The 22,817-nt window shown below is 46.4% G+C and overlaps 1 protein-coding gene across 1 annotated transcript in view; it reads left to right on the forward strand.

Annotated features, from left to right (window-relative positions):
- Positions 1–22,817, forward strand: part of reck (reversion-inducing-cysteine-rich protein with kazal motifs) — a 317,351-nt gene that overhangs the window by 14,735 nt on the left and 279,799 nt on the right. Inside the window, 1 exon segment of the mRNA XM_038809800.1 lies at positions 16,467–16,547. The gene's annotated coding sequence lies outside the window, so the exon portion shown is untranslated.

Consider the following 22,817-nt stretch of genomic DNA (forward strand, 5'->3'; position numbering starts at 1 on the left):
CTCCCCGTGTGTGCGTGGGTTTCCTCCGGGTGCTCCGGTTTCCTCCCACAGTCCAAAGATGTGCAGGTTAGATGGATTGGCCATGATAAATTGCCCTTAGTGTTGGGTGGGGTTACTGGGTTATGGGGATAGATGTTAACCTTGCGTAGGGTGCTCTTTCCAGGAGCCGGTGCAGACTCGATGGGCCAAATGGCCTCCTTCTGCACTGTAAATTCTATGTATTCTATGTAAACTCTTCTGACTCAGATTGGAAGTGCCACTTTTCATCCTAACAATTCATCCTTAATCAATTTTTTGCTCTGCTTATGTAACAATTCTGAAACTGCTTTCGCAGTTACGATAGCGCAACCATTAGAAATTAACCCTTGAATACCACAAAGGTTCTCTTTGGCATGAGATTAACAAGAGCGGCACAAGTTCCGTTACTTTTCCATCTCAATGAGACTTATCTGTTAAATCTCCGCTCCTCCACGCCACCTTGAATGTGATTTCCGAGGCACTACAGATCAGTTGGTTTGTGAGAGAATTTTATTTACTGGATTACATTTACCTTTGACCTAAGCACCCTTGGTGAAAATTGAGGGAAGTTCCTGGTACATTTCACATCACACTCATGCATTCATACATTGTGAGAAAAAATTCTGATCTATTTACACTGGAACAGAGAAAGCTGCGCCTTGCTTGTATTAAGAAGTTGCTGACATCAGTGCCAAATTTACTTGTTGACAATTTGAGTTGTGTCCTCTTGTCCAATTATTGTAGATTCACGTGTCTGCATTCACCAGGCAATGCCAAGCTCACCCTGTCCTTGCACTCCTTTTTGGAATTAAAGTTGAAAATCAAAGACCCCGCTCCCCCATCAATGCACATTAATAAAAGGAAAGCAGAAACTGAAATGAGGTTGTAAATGTTAAAACTGCCTCTTTGTTGGAAGCCTCCCCTGTATGCAACATGATTGGGGAAACTGTGTAAGTAGTAGCTAAATTTGCCAGGAGAGGTGAAAAGATAGGGAGGAAGAGGGGAATACCAGGAAACATCCGATAACATTTACATGGCTGCAAAAATCTGCCTTCACTGCTTATTAGAGAGGTAAAATTCATCATTAGGACGCTTCTCAACTATATCCCAGTGCCATACATTCCTCATCTACTCTGCATCAATGAAGTAGGATGAAACACAGCTGCCATCCAGATTTACACCATGTACACCATCCTTCGTATATATAGGCATGTTTCAGTTGGCAGACACAGATTAAGCATAGTACATCACACAAACCGCATTATGGGATGAGATAAATGAATTGTTAAGAATGTCAGTTTTTCTGGCTAAGGATTTCTCTGTTCTCCTACTTGTCCTCCAAAGCACTGGGGAACAGACCCCTGACCTTTGTGATTGGTTAGGTTATTGTTCTTCTCTACCCATTTCATTTTTGTCACCCCTCCTGCTGTTGTCCCTGACTTGTTCGCACACTGCCACTGAACGATGCTGCAGGAGATTTGGCTGATATGATATAATCCTCAACTCCACTTTCCCGCCTTATCCCCATAACCCTTACTGATTAAAAATCTGTCTATCTCGGCCTTCAACAGACTAAATGACCCAGCTTCTACAGCTCTCTGCGATAAAGAATCCCACAGATTCACTGCCCTCTGAAAGAAGAAATTCCTCCTCATCTCTGACTTAAATGGATGACCCTTTATTCTTTGATTATAACCCTCTGGTCCTAGATTCTCCCACAAGAGGAAACATTCTCTCAGCATCAACCCTGTCAAAGCCCCTGAAAATTCTTTTTCTCAATAAGGTCACCTCTCATTCTTCGTAACTTCAATGAGTACAGGCCCAATCTATTCAACCCCTCCTCATAAGAAAATCCTCCCATACCCGGATCAACCTAGTGAACCTTCTCTGGAGTACCTCCAATGCCAGTATATTTTTACTTAGAGTAGGGAACCAAAACTGTTCACGGGATTCCAGGTGTGGTCTAAATAGTGCCTAGTATAGTTTTAGCAGGACATCCTTATTTTTATATTCCATTCCCATTGAAATAAAAGCCAACATTCCATTTGCCTTCCCAGTTACCTGCTGAACGTTAATACTAGCATTTTATGATTTATGCATGAGGATCCCCAAATCCTTCTGTGCTGCAGTTCTCTGCATTCTCTCTATTTAAAGAATATACATCTCCTTTCTTCTTCCCACCAGAGTGCATAACTTCACATTTTCCTGCATTATATTCCATCTGCAAAATTTCTGTCCACTCACCTAATCTGCCTAGATCACCCTGTAGACTCTTTGTGTTATCCTCACCATTTGCCTTCACACCTATTTTTGTGTCATCCAAAAACTAGGCAATAGTGCATTCACTTCCTTTGTCAACGTCATTAATATATACTGTAAATAATTGTGGCCCCAGCTCTGATCCCTGTGGCACTCCACTAGTTGCAAGTTGCCATCCTGAAAGTGTCCCTCTTTTCCCAACTCTCTGTCCTCTATCAGTTAGTCAATCCTCTATCCATGCTAATATACTACCCCCAACTCCATGGGCTCTTATTATTAAGTAGCTTTTTCTGTGGTGCTCTTATCAAACAGTTTTTAGAAATCCAAGTATATTACATCTATTGGTTCCCCATCATCTGCCCTGCTCGTTACCACCTCAAAGGTTTCTAATAAATTTGTCATGCATAATTTCCCTTTCATGCTGACTCGGGTTGATTAAATAAATCTCTAAATGCTCTGCTATTACATCCTTTTGTCTCCAAGAATCTGGATCTCTCAACTAAGATGCTCCTTAACATTTACCCCATTAATCCTGATAAACTATGTGTTTCTTGTCAAATGTGTTTGCTAAAACGCCTGTGTTGGACCTTGGGATATTTATTACATTTAAAGATGCTACACAAATGCCAGTTGTTAATGTAATAGAACATGTTTCTTCTTGAATACAGGCTCCTCCTTTTCCTGTTTATAATCCTACCTGGGACCCCCTGAAATTGACTTGTGGCCTTACAGTCTAAAAGTGACGGAAGTAATCTGCCGCTGTCGCAGTGCATCATATGATACATAGTATTACATACCTGACTGATACTGACAGGCAAACCTCACATTTTTAACACTCTATATCTAGCACTGTACAACATTTGAATTAAGATGTGAACAGTGAATATATTTAAGAAGATTAGGGGCACGATCTTCCGGCCTCTTTGTACTCGCGCTCAAGCGTAATGAGGCCAGTGAATAGCGGGAGAAGCCAAAAACGGGAACCGCGGAAGGCGCTGTAAAGTTTGCGATGTAACTGACCTGCATGGTGAGAATGATCACCATTGAAGTCCCATTTCCGTACAATTTAATGAGAACCACCTCTTACCCAGCGGCCTCCCCAGGGAGGGTTGAAGGGGTGGGTGGAGAGAGTGCTGAAGGGAGATGGGGATGGGGGGAGGGTTGGTGATCATCTGGGGGGAGGATGGGGAGGTGGGACATTAGTGTCTACTCACTTGTGCTGCTCAGTGTAGGTCGTTGACCGTCCGACACTGAAACCTAGTCCTCCTGGTCTCACTGTCCGAGCTGACTGCTACCGCCACCTTGTCCCAGACAGCACAGAGGCGCTGAAGTTTTTGGGGGTGGAGACGGTCACACGCAGTATCTTACGGACAGAGACTAAAAGCAGACTGTTTGATTTGGCAAAAACATTGCAGTTAAGATTACCTGACAAAATGCGAAAAGTTGAGGTTATTATGGCCGTGGCTAAGCATTTAAAGTTGCTTGAGATACAGTTTGACTCATTGGAAATGGCAAAAATTCAGTTACAAATGGAACATGAGAAAGAATTAAAGCAGCGTGAATACGAAAAAGTGGAAAGAGAAAGGGAGAAAGAGGAAAAAGAAAAAGAGAGCGAAGAAAGGAGAACAGAAAGAATAGCCCAAGAAGAACACAAAGACAGAGAAAGGGAGATACAGATCAGGGAAAAAGATAAAGAGAGAGAGTTTGTACTTCAGAAAATGGCCATTAAACATGACAGTCAGTTAAAATTGGCAGACGTAAAGGGAAACGTACAGTTAGTGATGGGGATAGTGAGAAAGAGCGTCAAAGTCGACGGCTTGGTGGGAATCTATTTAAAAATGTCCAAGCATTGCCAAGGTTTGACGAGAAGGAGGTAGAAGCCTTTTTCATTTCATTTGAGAAGGTAGCTAAACAAATGAAATGGCCACTGGATATGATGGTATTACTGATTCAAACAAAGCTGGTAGGTAGGGCGAGTGAAGTGTTTGCATCACTACCGGAGGAGGTATCTGGGGCGTATGAGGAGGTGAAAAATCCATCTTAGGTGCATATGAACTAGTGCCTGAAGCCTACAGACAAAGGTTTAGAAATTTTAGGAAAGAATTTGGTCAAACATACATGTAGTTTGAAAGGCTCAAACAGAGAAATTTGGATAGCTGGATAAGGGCTTTGAAAATAGTCCAAACTTATGAAGCTCTCAGAGAAATTATACTTTTGGAGGAGTTTAAAAATTCAATTCCTGATGTAGTGCGAACTCATGTGGAAGAGCAGAGGGTTAATACTGTGAGGTTAGCAGCAGAAATGGCAGCTGATTATGAATTAGTTCATAAATCAAAGCTTGATTTCCGACATCAGTTTCAGCCTGTGAGGGATAGGAATTGGGGACATGGGAAATACTCAAGTGGTATAGGTAAAGGTGATCTGATTGGAGATAATAAGGACAGTGTCTCAGATTAAAAAAGAAATCCAGGAGGGTGGAAAAGAAATGAAAAATTTCAAATGTTTTCCCTGTCATAAACTAGGCCATGTCAAGTCACAGTGTTGGTCGTTGAAGAAAAGCACTGGGGAGGCTGATGTGGTAAAACAGGATAAGACAGTGGGGTTTGTTAAAGTGGTAAAGGAAAGCCGAAGTGAAGCGAAGGAGGTGCAAAATATTGTGCAACCTGATGCAGGGGCGATTGATAAGAAGTTGCCAGCTGTTTTTAAAGAATTTACTTGTGTGGGTAAAGTTTACTCGTATGTATCAGGAGGAGCAGGTAAAGAAGTTCCAATTACATCTACATAGAACATAGAACAGCACAGCACAGAACAGGCCCTTCGGCCCTCGATGTTGTGCCGAGCATTGTCCAAAACCAAGATCGAGCTACCCCACTCCCTGTCATTCTGGTGTGCTCCACGTGCCTATCCAATAACCGCTTGAAAGTTCCTGAAGTGTCCGACTCCACTATCACAGCAGGCAGGCAGCAGTTTAATCAACAATGGGGGGAGGGGGTGTGGAGTACAGTAGAGCAAAGGCAATAGGGAGAGAGAATGATGTAGATATTTGGAAGAGACACAGAGAATGTGGAGAAATATGAGAGCAAGATGGGATGCCATAACATGGGGCAGCAGGACAAAGGACACAATGAGCGACACATGCACAGAGTGCACTTTGGAGATAGGAAAGGAAAGTGGACAATGGAAGGGTGACAGGAATAGGGGGAGTGAAAAAAATGATTGCCAGTTTGGGAAGAGAACAGATTCATGGGAGGGGTGGGGACCATAAATAAATAAAGGAGTCACAATTTTAAGAGATACGGGAGCTAGTCAATCTTCAATGGTAATAGATGAGGAGTTATGCACTTTGGGAAGAATATTGCCAGAAAAGGTGGTAATATGTGGAATTCAGGGTGAGAGGAGTAGTGTTCCATTATATAAGGTAAGGTTGGAAAGTCTGGTGAAGAGTGGTGAAGTGGTGGTAGGAGTATTGAGAAACTATCTTGTCCATTGCCTTTGTTGCCATTGCTTCTATTATCTTTATTCCTACCGTTAATTTGGGACAGGGGGAATAAGGCGGCGATTCGAACAGCGGGTAAGGTTGGAAAGTCCAGTGAAGAGTGGTGAAGTGGTAGTAGAAGTAATAGAGAAACTATCTTGTCCAGGAATACAGATTACTTGGATAATGATATAGCTGGATCGCAAGTGGGAGTGATGCCTACTGTGGTTGATAAGCCAGTGGAAAATCAGACAACTGAAGTGTTGAAGGGTGAATATCCTGGGATTTCTCCGGATTGTGGTGTAGCAAGGTCGCAAAGGCACAGGTTAAGAGAAAGGAGCAATCAAAGAGTGAAGATGATGTTGAAGTGCAATTATCAGAAACTATTTTTGATCAGATGATTGGAAAAGAACTGGTGGAGAGTGAGGAGGATATTTTTAGTTCAGGAAACTTGGGGGAGCTACAACAAACAGATAGAGAAATAAAACGGATGTATCATAATAAATTCCAGCATTTTCCCAACAACTGATGTTGGGCTAACTGGCCTGTAGTTCACTGCTTTCTCTCTCACTCCTTCCTTGAAAAGTGGTGCAACATTTGATAACTTCCGATCTTGTGGGATCATTCGTGAATCTAAGGAATTATGGAAAATCACAGATAGCATGCCCACTTTTTCTTCAGCTATTGCTTTTAGAACCGTAGTGCCTGGGGACCTATTGGATTTTAATCCCTTCAGTTTCTGCAATATTACAATGATCAAAAGTATCAAATTGAAGGAAAAAGCAAACAAAGTGGCAAAGATTAGTGGGAGACTAGAGGACTGGGAAAACTTTAGGGGGCAACAGAAAGCTACTAAAAAAACTATAAAGAAGAGTAAGATAGATTATGAGAGTAAACTTGCCCAGAATATAAAAACAGGTAGTAAACGTTTCTACAAATACATAAAACAAAAAAGAGTGGCTAAGGTAAATATTGGTCTTTTAGAGGATGAGAAGGGAGATTTAATAATGGGAGATGAGGAAATGGCTGAGGAACTGAACAGGTTTTTTGGGTCGGTCTTCACAGTGGAAGACACAGATAACATGCCAGTGACTGATAGAAATGAGGCTATGACAGGTGAGGACCTTGAGATGATTGTTATCACTAAGGAGGTAGTGATGGGCAAGCTAATGGGGCTAAAGGTAGACAAGTCTCCTGGCCCTGATGGAATACATCCCAGAGTGCTAAAAGAGATGGCTAGGGAAATTGCAAATGCACTAGTGATATTTTACCAAAATTCACTAGATTCTGGGGTGGTCCCGGCGGATTGGAAATTGGCAAACGTGACACCACTGTTTAAAAAAGGAGGTAGGCAGAAAGCGGGTAACTATAGGCCAATGAGCTTAACTTCGGTAGCAGGGAAGATGCTGGAATCTATCATCAAGCGAGGCATCTGGATGGAAATTGTCCCATTGGTCAGACGCAGCATGGGTTCATAAAGGGTAGATCGTGCCTAACTAATTTAGTGGAATTTTTTGAGGATATTACCAGTGCGGTGGATAACGGGGAGCCAATGGATGTGGTATATTTAGAATTTAGAACAGTATTTAGAACAGTACAGCACAGAACAGGCCCTTCGGCCCTCGATGTTGTGCCGAGCAATGATCACCCTACTTAAACCCACGTAACCCGTATACCCGTAACCCAACAATCCCCCCATTAACCTTACACTACGGGCAATTTAGCATGGCCAATCCACCTAACCCGCACATCTTTGGACTGTGGGAGGAAACCGGAGCACCCGGAGGAAACCCACGCACACACGGGGAGGACGTGCAGACTCCACACAGACAGTGACCCAGCCGGGAATCGAACCTGGGACCCTGGAGCTGTGAAGCATTGATGCTAACCACCATGCTACCGTGATCTGGAATTCTTTGCCCAGTGAAGCAGTTGAGGCTCCTTCATTAAATGTTTTTAAGATAAAGATAGATAGTTTTTTGAAGAATGAAAGGATTAAGGGTTATGGTGTTCGAGCCGGAAAGTGGTCTGAGTCCACAAAACATCAGCCATGATCTCGTTGAATGGAGCAGCAGGCTCGAGGGGCCACATGGCCTACTCCTGCTCCTAGTTCTTATGTTCAATAGGGTGGTCGTGATGGGAGATTTTAACTTCCCCAACATTGAATGGGACTCATGTATTATTGGAGGCGTAGATTGAGCAGAATTTGTAAGGAGGATCCAGGAGAGTTTTTTTAGAGCAGTATATATACAGTCCAACTCGGGAAGGGGCCATACTGGACCTGGTATTGGGGATTGATCCCAGCCAGGTGGTTGAAGTTTCAGTCAGTGATTACTTTGGGAATAGCGATCACAATTCTGTAAGTTTTAGAATACTCGTGGACAAAGATGAGAGTGGTCATAAAGGAAGAGTGCTAAATTGGGGAAAGGCCAAGTAAAACAAAATTCGGCAGGACCTAGGGAATGTGAATTGTAAGCAGCTGTTTATGGGAGTCTTTTAAGGAAAGGTTGATTAGAGTGCAGGACAGACATGTCCCTGTGAAAATGAGGGATAGAAATGGCAAGATTAGGGAACCATGAATGACGGGTGGAATTGTGAGACCAGCTAAGATGAAAAAGGAAGCATACATAAGATCTTGGCGACTTAAAACGGATGAAGCTTTGGAGGAATATCGGGCAAGTACGACAAATCTCAAACGCGCAATAAAGAGGGCTAAAAGGGTCATGAAATATCTTTGGCTAACAGGGTTAAGGAAAATCCCAAAGCCTTTTATTCGTATATAAGGAGCAAGAGGGTAACTAGAGAAAGGATTGGCCCACTCAAAGACAAAAGAGGGAATTTATGCGTAGAGTCAGAGGAAATGGGTGAGATTCTTAATGAGTACTTTGCATCGGTATTCACCAAGGAGAGGGACATGACGGATGTTGAGGTGAGGGATGGATGTGAGGGAGGTTTTGGGTATTCTAAAAGGCATTAAGGTGGACATGTCCCCAGGTCCGGATGGGATCTATCCGAGGTTACTGAGGGAAGCGAGAGAGGAAATAGCTGGGGCCTTAACAGATATCTTTGCAGCATCCTTGAGCACGGGTGAGGTCCCGGAGGACTAGAGAATTGCTAATGTTGTCCCTTTGTTTAAGAAGGATAGCAGGGATAATCCAGGGAATTATAGACCTGTGAGCTTGACGTCAGTGGTAGGCAAACTGTTGGAGAAGATACTGAGGGATAGGATCTATTCACATTTGGAAGAAAATTGACTTATCAGTGATAGGCAGCATGGTTTTGTGCAGGGAAGGTCATGTCTTACAAACCCAATAGAATTCTTTGAGGAAGTGACAAAGTTAATTGATGAGGGAAGGGCTGTAAATGGACTTCAGTAAGGCGTTTGATAAAGTTTCCCATGGCAGGTTGATGGAAAAAGTGAAGTCGCATCGGGTTCAGGGTGTACTAGCTAGATGGATACAGAACTGGCTGGGCAACAGGAGACAGAGAGTAGTGGTGGACGGGAGTGTCTCAAAATGGAGAAGGGTGACTAGTGGTGTTCCACAGGGATCTGTGCTCGGACCACTGTTGTTTGTGATATACATAAATGATCTGGATAAAGGTATAGGTTGTCTGATTAGCAAGTTTGCAGATGATACTAAGATTGGTGGAGTTGCAGATAGCGAGGGGAACTGTCAGGGAATACAGCAAAATATAGATAGATTGGAGAGTTGGGCAGAGAAATGGCAGATGGAGATCAATCCAGGCAAATGCGAGGTGATGCATTTTGGAAGATCCAATTCAAGAGCGGGCTATACGGTCAATGGAAGAGTCCTGGGGAAAATTGATGTACAGCGAGATCTGGGAGTTCAGGTCCATTGTACCCTGAAGGTGGCAACGCAGGTCGATAGAGTGGTCAAGAAGGCATATAGCATGCTTGCCTTCATCGGACGGGGTATTCAGTACAAGAGTCGGCAGGTCATGTTACGGTTGTATAGGACTTTAGTTCGGCCACATTTGGAATACTGCGTGCAGTTCTGGTCGCCACATTACCAGAAGGATGTGGATGCTTTGGAGAGGGTGCAGAGGAGGTTCACCAGGATGTTGCCTGGTATGGAGGGTGCTAGCTGTGAAGAAAGGGGGGGACTTGATAGAGGTCTACAAAATTGAGAGGTATGGGCAGGGTGGATAGCAACAAGCTTTTTCCAAGAGTGGGGGTGTCAATTACTGGGGGTCACGTTTTCAAGGTGAGAGGGGGAAAGTTTAAGGGAGATGTGCGTGGAAAGTTTTTTATGCAGAGGGTGGTGGGTGCCTGGAACGCTTTGCCAACGGAGGTAGTAGAGGCGGGCATGATAGCATCATTTGAGATGCATCTAGACAGATATATGAACGGGCGGGGAACAGAGGGAAGTAGATCCTTGGAAAATAGGCGACAGGTTTAGATAAAGAATATGGATCGGCGCAGGCTGGGTGGGCCGAAGGGCCTGTTCCTGTGCTGTAATTTTCTTTGTTCTTAAAAATGGCGTAATTGAAGTGGGTTGCAGCCAACGGAGCTCACCCATCGTGATGGTACCTAAACCAGACAGTACCCAACGGTTGTGTGTGGACTATAGAAAGGTTAATGCAGTTACAAGAACGGACTCTTATCCTATCCGTCATTTGGAGGATTGCTTTGAGAAAGTGGGGAAATCAGCTTTTATTTCTAAACTGGATTTACTTAAAGGTTACTGGCAGGTACCTTTATCCAAAAGGGCGAAGGAGATTTCAGCTTTTGTGACTCCATGTGTTATGTACCAATTCAAAATTATGCCATTTGGCATATAAAACGCCTCAGCCACAGTTCAACGATTAACTGACAAAGTCATTTCAGGATTACCCAATTGTGCGGTATACATCGACGATCTGGTAATTTTCAGCCAGACATGGTAAGAACATTTAAAGCATCTAATGGAGTTATTCGATCGACTTCAGGAAACCTAGCCAAAAGTGAATTTGGAAAAGCCCAAATCACTTCCCTTGAGGAGTTTCCGATATCCTCAAGACAATGGGAAATAATGTGATTCCTTGGTATGAGTGGATTTGAGCGAACATTTGTGGAAAGTTTTGTAGTGTGATTGCTCCACTGATGGACTTGCTGAAGAAGCGTAAAAAATTTCAGGGGCAGCGACTTTTAACAGGCATTTGACTGCCTGAAAGCCAGGATAATCAATGCTCCTCTATTGGAGAATTAGAAGGGACTCTGTGATCAGATTGAACGAAAGTATCTGACTTTAAAGAGAAATACCGAGGCGTCGCGAAATGGACGGATTGTGCAGAGACCTTCTTGTTTAAAGAGACTGTCAGTCGAGAATGATTCCATTCTCGTGAAGCGTGAAGGGAGCCAGGAGTTTAGAGTACAGCTGACTGGAAGTAGAGTCGGAGGGCGGAGGTCCAGTTGGTCCAAGGGGCAGCAAATTCTGTAAAGTAAGAGGGGATGGAGGCTAGGGCAGTTGCATGCTCCTCCTGTAGGATGTGGGTGGTGAGGGATACCACTGGTGTCCCCGCTGACTATACCTGCGGGAAGTGCACCCAACTCCAGCTCCTCAGAGATCGTGTTAAGGTACTGGAGCTGGAGCTGGATGAACTTCGGATCATCCGGGAGGCAGAGGGGGTCATAGAGAAGAGTTACAGGGAGGTAGCCACACCAAAGGTACTGGACAAGAGTAGCTGGGTTACAGTCAGGGGAAAGAAAACTAACAGGCAGACAGTGCAGGGATCCCTCGTGGCCGTTCCCCTTCAAAACAAGTATACCGTTTTGGATGCTGTTGGGGGGGATGACCTACCGGGGGAAGGCCCCAGCGGCCAGGTCTCTGGCACTGAGTCTGGCTCTGGGGCTCAGAAGGGAAGGGGGGAGCATAGAAAAGCAATAGTAATAGGAGATTCAATGGTTAGGGGAATAGATAGGAGATTCTGTGGTCGCGAGCGAGACTCCCGAAAGGTATGTTGCCTCCCGGGTGCCAGGGCCAGGGATGTCTCTGATCGTGTCTTCAGGATCCTGAAGGGGGAGGGTGAACAGCCAGAAGTCGTGGTGCACATTGGTACCAACGATGTAGGTAGGAAAAAGGGTGTGGAGGTAATAAACAAGTTTAGGGAGTTAGGCTGGAAGTTAAAGGCCAGGACAGACAGAGTTGTCATCTCTGGTTTGTTGCCGGTGCCACGTGATAGCGAGGCTAGGAATAGGGAGAGAGTGCAGTTGAACACGTGGCTGCAGGAATGGTGTAGGAGGGAGGGCTTCAGGTATTTGGATAATTGGAGCGCATTCTGGGGAAGTTGGGACCTGTACAAGCAGGACGGGTTACACCTGAACCAGAGGGGCACCAATATCCTGGGGGGGAGGTTTTCTAGTACTCTTCGGGAGGGTTTAAACTAATTTGGCAGGGGTATGGGAACCGGATCTGTAGTCCAGCAACTAAGGTAGACGATAGTCAGGACGCCAAAGCACGTAGTGATGCAGTAGGGAAGGTAACAATGACAAAGGAGAGTACTTGCAGGCAAGGAGATGGGTTGAAGTGTGTATACTTTAATGCAAGAAGCATCAGGAATAAGGTGGGTGAACTTAAGGCATGGATCTGTACTTGGGACTACGATGTGGTGGCCATCACGGAAACTTGGATAGAAGACGGGCAGAAATGGTTTTTGGAGGTTCCTGGCTATAGATGTTTCAACAAGATTAGGGAGGATGGTAAAAGAGGTGGGGGGGTGGCATTGTTAATTAGAGATAGTATAACAGCTGCAGAAATGCAGTTCGAGGGGGATCTGCCTACTGAGGTAATATGGGTTGAAGTTAGAAATAGGAAAGGAGCAGTCACCTTGTTGGGAGTTTTCTATAGGCCCCCCAATAGCAGCAGAGATGTGGCGGAACAGATTGGGAAACAGATTTTGGAAAGGTGCAGAAGTCACAGGGTAGTAGTCATGGGCGACTTCAACTTCCCAAACATTGAGTGGAAACTCTTTAGATCAAATAGTTTGGATGGGGTAGTGTTTGTGCAGTGTGTCCAGGAAGCTTTTCTAACACAGTATGTAGATTGTCCGACCAGAGGGGAGGCCATATTGGATTTAGTACTTGGTAATGAACCAGGGCAGGTGATAGATTTGTTAGTGGGGGAGCATTTTGGAGGTAGTGACCACAATTCTGTGACTTTCACTTTAGTAATGGAGAGGGATAGGTGCAACAGGGCAAGGTTTATAATTGGGGGAAGGGTAAATACAATGCTGTCAGACAAGAACTGAAGTGCAGAAGTTGGGAACATCGGCTGTCAGGGAAGGACACAAGTGAAATGTGGAACTTGTTCAAGGAACAGGTACTGCGTGTCTTTGATATGTATGTCCCTGTCAGGCAGGGAAGAGATGGTCGAGTGAGGGAACCATGGTTGACAAGAGAGGTTGAATGTCTTGTTAAGAGGAAGAAGGAGACTTATGTAAGGCTGAAGAAACAAGGTTCAGACAGGGCGCTGGAGGGATGCAAGATAGCCAGGAGGGAACTGAAGAAAGGGATTAGGAGAGCTAAGAGAGGGCATGAAAAATCTTTGGCGGGTAGGATCAAGGAAAACCCCAAGGCCTTTTACACATATGTGAGAAATATGAGAATGACTAGAGCGAGGGTAGGTCCGATTAAGGACAGTAGCGGGAGATTGTGTATTGAGTCTGAAGAGATAGGAGAGGTCTTGAACAAGTATTTTTCTTCAGTATTTACAAATGAGAGGGGCCATATTGTTGGAGAGGACAGCGTGAAGCAGACTGATAAGCTTGAGGAGATACTTGTCAGGAAGGAAGATGTGTTGCGCGTTTTGAAAAACTTGAGGATAGACAAGTCCCCCGGGCCTGACGGGATATATCCAAGGATTCTATGGGAAGCAAGAAATGAAATTGCAGAGCCGTTGGCAATGATCTTTTCGTCCTCGCTGTCAACAGGGGTGGTACCAGAGGATTGGAGAGTGGCGAATGTCGTGCCCCTGTTCAAAAAAGGGAATAGGGATAACCCTGGGAATTACAGGCCAGTTAGTCTTACTTCGGCAGTAGGCAAAGTAATGGAAAGGGTACTGAGGGATAGGATTTCTGAGCATCTGGAAAGGCATTTCTTGATTAGGGATAGTCAGCACGGATTTGTGAGGGGTAGGTCTTGCCTTACAAGTCTTATTGAATTCTTTGAGGAGGTGACCAAGCATGTGGATGAAGGTAAAGCAGTGGATGTAGTGTACATGGATTTTAGTAAGGCATTTGATAAGGTTCCCCATGGTAGGCTTATGCAGAAAGTAAGGAGGCATGGGATAGTGGGAAATTTGGCCAGTTGGATAACAAACTGGCTAACCGATAGAAGACAGAGAGTGGTGGTGGATGGCAAATATTCAGCCTGGAGCCCAGTTATCAGTGGCGTACCGCAGGGATCAGTTCTGGGTCCTCTGCTGTTTGTGATTTTCATTAATGACTTGGATGAGGGAGTTGAAGGGTGGGTCAGTAAATTTGCAGATGATACGAAAATTGGTGGAGTTGTGGATAGTGAGGAGGGCTGTTGTCGGCTTCAAAGAGACATAGATAGAATGCAGAGCTGGGATGAGAAGTGGCAGATGGAGTTTAACCCTGACAAGTGTGAGGTTGTCCATTTTGGAAGGACAAATCTGAATGCGGAATACAGGGTTAATGGTAGGGTTCTTGGCAATGTGGAGGAGCAGAGAGATCTTGGGGTCTATGTTCATAGTTCTTTGAAAGTTGCCACTCAAGTGGATAGAGCTGTGAAGAAGGCCTATGGTGTGCTAGCGTTCATTAGCAAGGGATTGAATTTAAGAGCCGTGAGGTGATGATGCAGCTGTACAAAACCTTGGTCAGGCCACATTTGGAGTACTGTGTGCAGTTCTGGTCACCTCATTTTAGGAAGGATGTGGAAGCTTTGGAAAAGGTGCAAAGGAGATTTACCAGGATGTTGCCTGGAATGGAGAGTAGGTCATACGAGGAAAGGTGAGGGTGCTAGGCCTTTTCTCATTAGAACGGAGAAGGATGAGGGGCGACTTGATAGAGGTTTATAAGATGATCAGGGGAATAGATAGAGTAGACAGTCAGAGACTTTTTCCCCGGGTGGAACACACCATTACAAGGGGACATAAATTTAAGATAAATGGTGGACGATATAGAGGGGATGTCAGAGGTAGGTTCTTTACCCAGAGAGTAGTGGGGGCATGGAATGCACTGCCTGTGGTAGTAGTTGAGTCAGAAAAGTTAGGGACCTTCAAGCGGCTATTGGATAGGTACTTGGATTAGGGTAGAATAATGGAGTGTAGGTTAACTTCTTAAGGGCAGCACGGTAGCATTGTGGATAGCACAATTGCTTCACAGCTCCAGGGTCCCAAGTTCGATTTCGACTTGGGTCACTGTCTGTGTGGAATCTGCACATCCTCCCCGTGACTGCGTGGGTTTCCTCCGGGTACTCCTGTTTCCTCCCACAGTCCAAAGATGTGCAGGTTGGGTGGATTGGCCATGAAAAATTGTCCAAAATTCTATGATTAACCTAGGACAAAAGTTCAGCGCAACATCGTGGGCCGAAGGGCCTGTTCTGTGCTGTATTTCTCTATATCTATATTTGGATCAAGAGAAACAAAAATGGACTATTATTATACCTGTTTGCGTGTGTTGTGCTTTTTGAAATGAAATAGTATATTTACTGTGTGGATTTCTTAAAGGATAGTGAAAAGGGTGAAAAATGAAATCATCTTGAAGTTGATGGTTTTTTTTTCATGGGGGGGAGGTGTCATGTGAGAGTTCCTTTAAGAAATGGGTGTTTAAGAAATGTACCTTTAAGGAATGGGTGTTTATGGGTGTTAGAGTGTGGGTGGAGCTGGGCTGTCTGTCAGCTTTTTACTTTCGTTTTAGGCTGTTTGCTGCAGGATGTGATTTAGTTTCATTTTCACAGCTTGATAGCTGCAGTCACAACCAGAAGGGGGTTTTGTCTGTCTCTATAATCTAAAGACTGTAAATCGATCCTTTGGTGATTTAAAACTAATAACTGCTCTCAGTAGTGACTTTAACTTCATGTGCTTCTGTTTAAAGGTTTTTTTAAAAGTCTTATGGATGTTAAAAGGACAGCTTCAGGATTACTTGCCGTTGTATTCTTTGGGGGTTGTATTTGAATTAATGGTTGCTAAGATGCTCCCTGTATGTTTTAAAAAGGTGAACTTGAGTTCATAGAATAATCATTGTTTTGCTTTAAAAAATACTTTTCCATTTCTGCTGTACCACACCTGTGAGCCGTGTGCTCCCCATACTAGTCTATCAAAAGTTGTGGGTCAGGTGAATTCCATGATACACTTTGGGGTTCTCTAAACCCTGGCTCATAACAGTCTACAATGATCTCCATTGAAAAAGGTAGTCATCACCATTTTCCAGATCTGGCTGTCTGGCCATCTTCTGCAGTGCCTGAGATCAAAATCAAAAACATCTCATCAATATCCCCATCTGGCCTGAGCACAAATATAAGTTCCTCCCAACAATGCAAATAAAATCTCTCGGCCCCAAACACATCTTCTATCCATTCAAAATCTTGAATTATTTTGATAATATAAATGCTGGGATTTGATTTTTTTGGATTACATTTGCTATATGGTTTTTATTAATTGTGTAATTTTTCTTCTACTTGATGTCATGGTCCATTTTCACATGGTGAAGCTATACCTTCTCTGATGCATCTTTCATTCCCCTGCTATACCAGGTGAAAATTCTCAATCAAGCACATAAGGAAATGCCTATGTAGACCATTGCAGGCATTTCTGACAAGAAGCCAGTTTAATGGGTAAGTTTATAGTGATTTTTTCCTCCCAAAACTATTTTTCAAATTTCTGCTGATTTTTGCTTTAGCTGTTTACATTTCTTGAGTGGGAAGGGAAACTTGACAGTCTAAAACTGTGAAGAAATTATTTGGTCGAATTTGAATGCTAGTTTAGGAAAGATAGAAATTCATTTGCTTGGATTTTTGCCCATTGTTCATTCCTCCTTGTACTACTTTGTTTTGATCATTCTTACTTAATCCAATGTTTGTTAATGTAGCTTTGCTTCTTTGAAACATTTATAATGCACTTTCAATTAGGCTAACAATTTACATTTCTATAGCAATCAAGTACAAACAGTACTCCAAGGAGGTGGGCAAAGGAACTCTGGTCAGAAGGGTGAAAGAGAATGTGTTTTTCTAGGTCAAAAGTACTCTTTTGATGAGAAGGATTTAGGGTGACAGTGACCAAGGAGAGGGAGGTATAGGAGAGAGCATCCCAATTGATGGCCAGTGGTCACGGGATATGGGTCAAGACATGTGGAAAGTGAGTGCAAGACGACATGCGGCTGCAGAGGATGGCTGAATTAGGATGGAATGAGAACATGCAGGAATCTAAAGCCATGGTTGAGAAGCTTGGTCCATTTGCTGAGTCATGAAATGACAATGAAGCTTGGTGAGGACAGGGTGATTGGAATGTGGACCTAGCTGTGGGTGAAAGCTGTGGCTGTGCTCATTAGGACAGGTTCAGATTTTGCTTTCAAGGTGATGGATGATATCAGCAAAATTGTCGGACAGAAATTGAACCTATATGGCTTATTACAGCACGGGTGATGCCATTTGTCAGTGAGCTATCTAAATACATTTTTAAGGTTAGTTATTTGATAAGACTTCAAGTCCCACTCAAGGATTTGAATAAAAAAATCTTGGCTGGCAATCAACGTAGTACTGAGGGAGTGGCGCACAGTCATAGATGCCATCTTTCGATCAGCACAGCAAGAAGTCTTACAACACCAGGTTAAAGTGCAACAGGTATGTTTCAAATCACTAGCTTTTGGAGCACAGCTCCTTCATCAGAGGATTTTTCGATGAGACGTTGAACTGAGGTTCTGTCTGCTTTCTCAGGTGAATGTAAAAGATCCCATGACACTGCTTCAGAGAAGATTGAGGAGTTATTCTTCAATCGATATCACTAAACAACATATTCTGGTCATTATGACATTGCAGGATGCGTGAGCTCGCTGTGCACAAAGAAGTTGCTGGATTTCTTACGTGAGAAAAGTGACTGCATTGCGAAGAACTTCCGTTCACTGTAAAATGCTTTGGGAAGTCATGAGTTCATGAACAGACTATCAAGGCATGTTGTTTCCTTTCTAGCTCGGGAAATACAAAACTGACTAATGGTTGATATTTTTACTAAACAACCTGCACAAGCGTCTCAAAGTAACTGTTTTAGGGCATATAGTTGAGACCACTGAAACTGCAAGTATTTTCACTCCACTCAAACTGGTTCAGTTCCTTTTTGTTGTCTGCATGTTTGAAACACACTACTATCTGCTCAGTGACTGTCGTCTGCCTCTTCCCTCCATATCGGCTGTGCTGCTGTACACTGTCCCAGTTAGTAAAGCGTTGTGGGGCAGACAGTTTCCAGTATCCTGAGTACTTTCAGAGGGTGATGACTAGCGTTGACACTGAGTACCAGCATTGCATTGCCCCTTCCCCCACTTTAATATCAATATATCAATTGGGTTAGAAATGAGGAGGAACCTGGTGCACTCTGGATAATACCAGCAAAACCTCGAGAGCCTAGAATGACTCCATTCACTGACCATCTTTGTATCCACTGTGCACTGATTTTTCTTGTTGTTTGCAAGATGTTTCTTGTGGTGAATGTATTCACCATAATGCATGCATGATACTGTAACCTGTGACCTATGACCTGGAAGTGGTGATATGAACTGCTTCCAGGTACTGTACTGTAACCCCGGTATGACTCCGTCACTGGCTCCGCCCTCACCGGGGCCACATATAGAGCGGCCGCCTGTGGGTGACATTCGTCTGCACTACTGACTCTGGCTAGGCAAGTTCATGACTAATAAAGCCTACTGTTCACTCGCTCTCTCTGCCTCTCAGTGAATTGAAGGTACATCAATTTATTAGTCATAGACAGCACTATGGAAGCCGCTCTAAAGCCAGACAGGCTCGGACTCGACGCCTGCACGTCCAAAGCCAAGGAAATATTCGAACATTGGCTCCGATGCTTCGAGGCCTATCTCGACTTCTCCACAACGCCTCCCTCAGAGACTCTCAAGCTGCGACTACTCCATGCTTGGGTGAGCCATCGAATCTCAGTAATGATCGAGAAAGCGGCCACGTACGAGGCGGCAGTCACAACTCTCAAGGCACACTTTGTGAAGCCCGTAAATGAGGTGTTCGCCAGACACCCCCTCACTACTCGCTGTCAATGCGCCGGAGAATCGCTGGACGAGTATCTCAAAACACTGACCCTATTCGCGAGGAACTGCAGCTATCGAGATGTGCGGAGGGACAGATGAACTCACAGATCCGGGACACCTACGTGGTGGGGGTCCGCTCAAACTATATCAGGCAGCGCCTGCTGGAAAACGAGACCTCTGACCTGCGGGACACGGTAAAGCTAGCTACCTCGCTAGAGGTGGCCTACCAGAACCTCAGTTCGTTCCCCGCGGGCCTGGCGAACCCTCGTGGACATCCTCGTCGCGGCCCCCGTCGGACCCGACTACATCGCAGGCCTGTGCCACGCATCTGTCAGCCCAGCCCGGGGAAGTGCTACTTCTGCGGCCAGGGCAAACACCCCCGGCAGTGCTGCCGAGCCCGCACAGCGACGTGTAGCGATTGTGGGAAAAAGGGGCACTTCGCTAGAGTCTGTCTGGGCCGGCCAAAGGCCCAGAAATCGAAAATGCACCAGGCCCGACCTGTGGACTTGCAGCCCCACAGACCCCGCAATGCGGCTGCGTGCCTGCCCGGAACGCCCCCGTCAGATGTGTCATTGGCATCGTGCGACTCGTGGAGGCCGCCATCTTGGTCGCCGGCCCCAACACCGATCGACACGTGCGACTCATGGGAGCCGCCATCTTGGCCGCCGGCCCCGACACCGACCAACATGTGCGATGGGGACGGCCATCTTTGTCTCCATCTTCACCCCAGCCTGACACGTGCGACTCATGGGGACCGCCATCTTGTGACTCCACCGACCACACAGACTACCCGCAGCTGGGCCTTGACAAGTCGCAGCCAAAACAGCTGAAGAACTCCATGATGGTCGTCAGGGTCAACGGGCACGAGACACCCTGTCTTTTCTACTCTGGGAGCACGGAGAGCTTTGTCCACCCTGACACGGTAAGGCACTGCTCCCTCCATATCTACACAGCCTCACAAACAATCTCCCTTGCCTCCGGGTCCCATTCTGTTCAGATCTGGGGGTACTGTATCGGCAATCTCGCGATACAGGGCGCAGAGTATGCTCGTTTTAAACTCTACGTACTCCCACACCTCTGCGCCCCCCTACTGCTCGGATTGGACTTTCAATGTAACCACCGAAGCCTGACCCTACAGTTCGGCGGACCCTTGTCCCCCCCCCCCTCACGGTGTGCAGCCTCGCGACCCTCAAGGTCTTCACCCCCCCCCCCCCCCCCCTCCCCCTTCACTCTTTGCGAATCTCACCCCTGACCGTAAGCCCATCGCCACCAGGAGCGGGCGGTACAGTTCGCTAGACATGACGTTTATCAAGTTGGAGGAAAAGCGACTGTTGAGTGAAGGGATCATCGAGGCCAGCAACAGCCTCTGGAGAGCGCAAGGGGTGGTCGTCTGGAACGGGGAAAAGAATCAACAGCCAGACAATTAACCGATTCACGCAATTCGATGAGTACCCCCTCCCCCGCATAGCGGAGGTGGTCAACCAGATCGCGCAGTACCATGTGTTCTCAATGGTCGATCTGAAGTCGGCCTACCACCACCTCCCAATCCGCCCGGAAGAGCGCCACTACACTGCTTTCGAGGCACTAACGGAGTCTTGGTCTTTCAGAGAATGATGGACCGAATGGTGGACCAGTACGTTTTGCAGGCTACATACCCGTACTTGGACAATGTGACCATCTGCTGCCATGACCAGCAGGACCATGACGCCAATCTCCAGAGGTTCCTCCAGGCCGCCCAATCCCTCAGTCTCACATACTACAAAAAAAAATGCGTCTTCCATACTACCCGACTAGCCATCCTCGGCTATATCATAGAGAACGGAGTCCAAGGGCCCGACCCCGACCGTATGCACCTCCTCACAGAAGTCCCCCCTCAAGGCCCTAAAACGATGCCTGGGGCTGTTCTCCTACTACGCCCAGTGGGTCCCCAACTATGCGGACAAAGCCCGCCCACTTATTCAAACAACCACTTTTCCCCTGACGGATGAGGCCCGCGCTGCCTTCAGCCGCATCAAGGGCGACATCACCGAGGCCGCAATGCACGCAGTGGATGAGTCCATCCCTTTTCAGGTTGAGAGCGACGCGAGAGAGGTCGCAATGGCTGCCACACTCAACCAGGCTGGCAGGCCAGTAGCATTCTTCTCTCGGACCCTCCACGCTTCTGAAATTCGACACCCCTCGGCCCAGAAGGAAGCACAAGCCATAGTGGAAGCCGTGCGGCATTGGAAGTACTACCTAGCCAGTAGGAGGTTCACCCGCGTCAACGACCAACGATTGGTAGCCTTCATGTTTGACAACGCACAACGGGGCAAATAAAAAATGATAAAACTTGAGGTGGAGGATCAAACTCGCCACCTACGATTACAATATCAAGTATCGTCCTGGAAAGCTCAACGAGCCCCCAGATGCCCTGTCCCACGGCACATGAGCCAGCGCGCAAGATGACTGGCTTTGGGTTATCCACAATGACCTCTACCACCCGGGGGCCACCTGGCTTACCCACTTCATTAAGGCCCACAATCTGCCCTTGTCCATTGAGGAGGTCAAGACCATGACCAGGGACTGCCAAGTCTACGCGGAGTGCAAACCGCACTTCTGCCGGCCAGACAAGGCCCGCCTGGTAAAAGCCTCCTGCCCCTTTGAGCGCCTAAGCATTAACTTCAAAGGGCCCCTCCCCTCCACCAACTGGAATATATACTTTCTCACCATCATCGATGAGTACTCCCGCTTGCCCTTCGCTGTCCCCTGCCCCGACATGACCTCAGCCACTGTAATAAAGGCACTGCACAGCATCTTCACACTGTTCGGTTTTCCCTGCCTACGTCCACAGTGACCGGGGCACATCGTTCATGAGGATGGGCTATGTCAGTACCTGCTCAACAAAGGCATCGCCTCGAGCAGGACTACGAGCTATAACCCGCAGGGAAACGGGCAGATGGAGAGGGAGAACACGACGGTATGGAAGTCTCTCGATCCCCCGCTGGCAAGAGGTCCTCCCCGATGCCCTCCACTCCATCAGATCGCTCCTCTGCACGGCCACGAACGAGACCCCTCACGATCGTTTGTTTATCTTCCCCAGGAAGTCCATCTCCAGAGTCTCGTTTCCATCTTGGCTCAAAACTCCGGGACCAGTCCTTCTCCGGAGGCACATGAGGAGCCATTAGACCGACCCCCTGGTCGAGAGGGTCCAGCTGCTCCACGCTAACCCCCAGTACGCTTACATCGCGCACCAGGACGGACGGCAAGATACGGTCTCCCTACGGGACCTTGCGCCAGCTGGTTCCCCCGCCAATGCGGCCCCCCCGCCTACATCCCCATCCCCCCCCCTCACCGCTGCCCGCCGCCACCCACATCGTCCCGTACGCTCCCCTGGGTCTCCTCTATTGGCCCGCGCCGACACTGTCGCCACTAATCACCCCCCTGCCGACTCCCGCACCCCAACCGTCTCTGACACCCTGGACTGAGGCTCAAGCTCCAGACACAACGCCTCTGGAGTCACCACCTGCGACAACAGTGCCCGCCGCACCGCCAGAGTTGCGGAGGTCGAAGAGAACGATCCGGCCTCCCGATAGACTGAATATGTAATGACCCCACGTCACACCCGCTGGACTTGATTTTTTTAACAGGGGGTGAATGTGGTGAATGTATTCACCATAATGCATGCATGATACTGTAACATATGACCTGGAAGTGGTGATATGCTTCCAGGTACTGTACTGTACTCCGCCTCTGGCTCCGCCCTCACCCACTAGGGCCATATATAGACCGGCCGCCTATGGGCGGCATTCATCTGTACTACTGACTCTGGCTAGGCAAGTTCATGACTAATAAAGCCTACTGT

The sequence above is a fragment of the Scyliorhinus canicula genome, chromosome 10 (genome assembly GCF_902713615.1).
Source record: "Scyliorhinus canicula chromosome 10, sScyCan1.1, whole genome shotgun sequence".
NCBI classification, from domain to species: domain Eukaryota; kingdom Metazoa; phylum Chordata; class Chondrichthyes; order Carcharhiniformes; family Scyliorhinidae; genus Scyliorhinus; species Scyliorhinus canicula.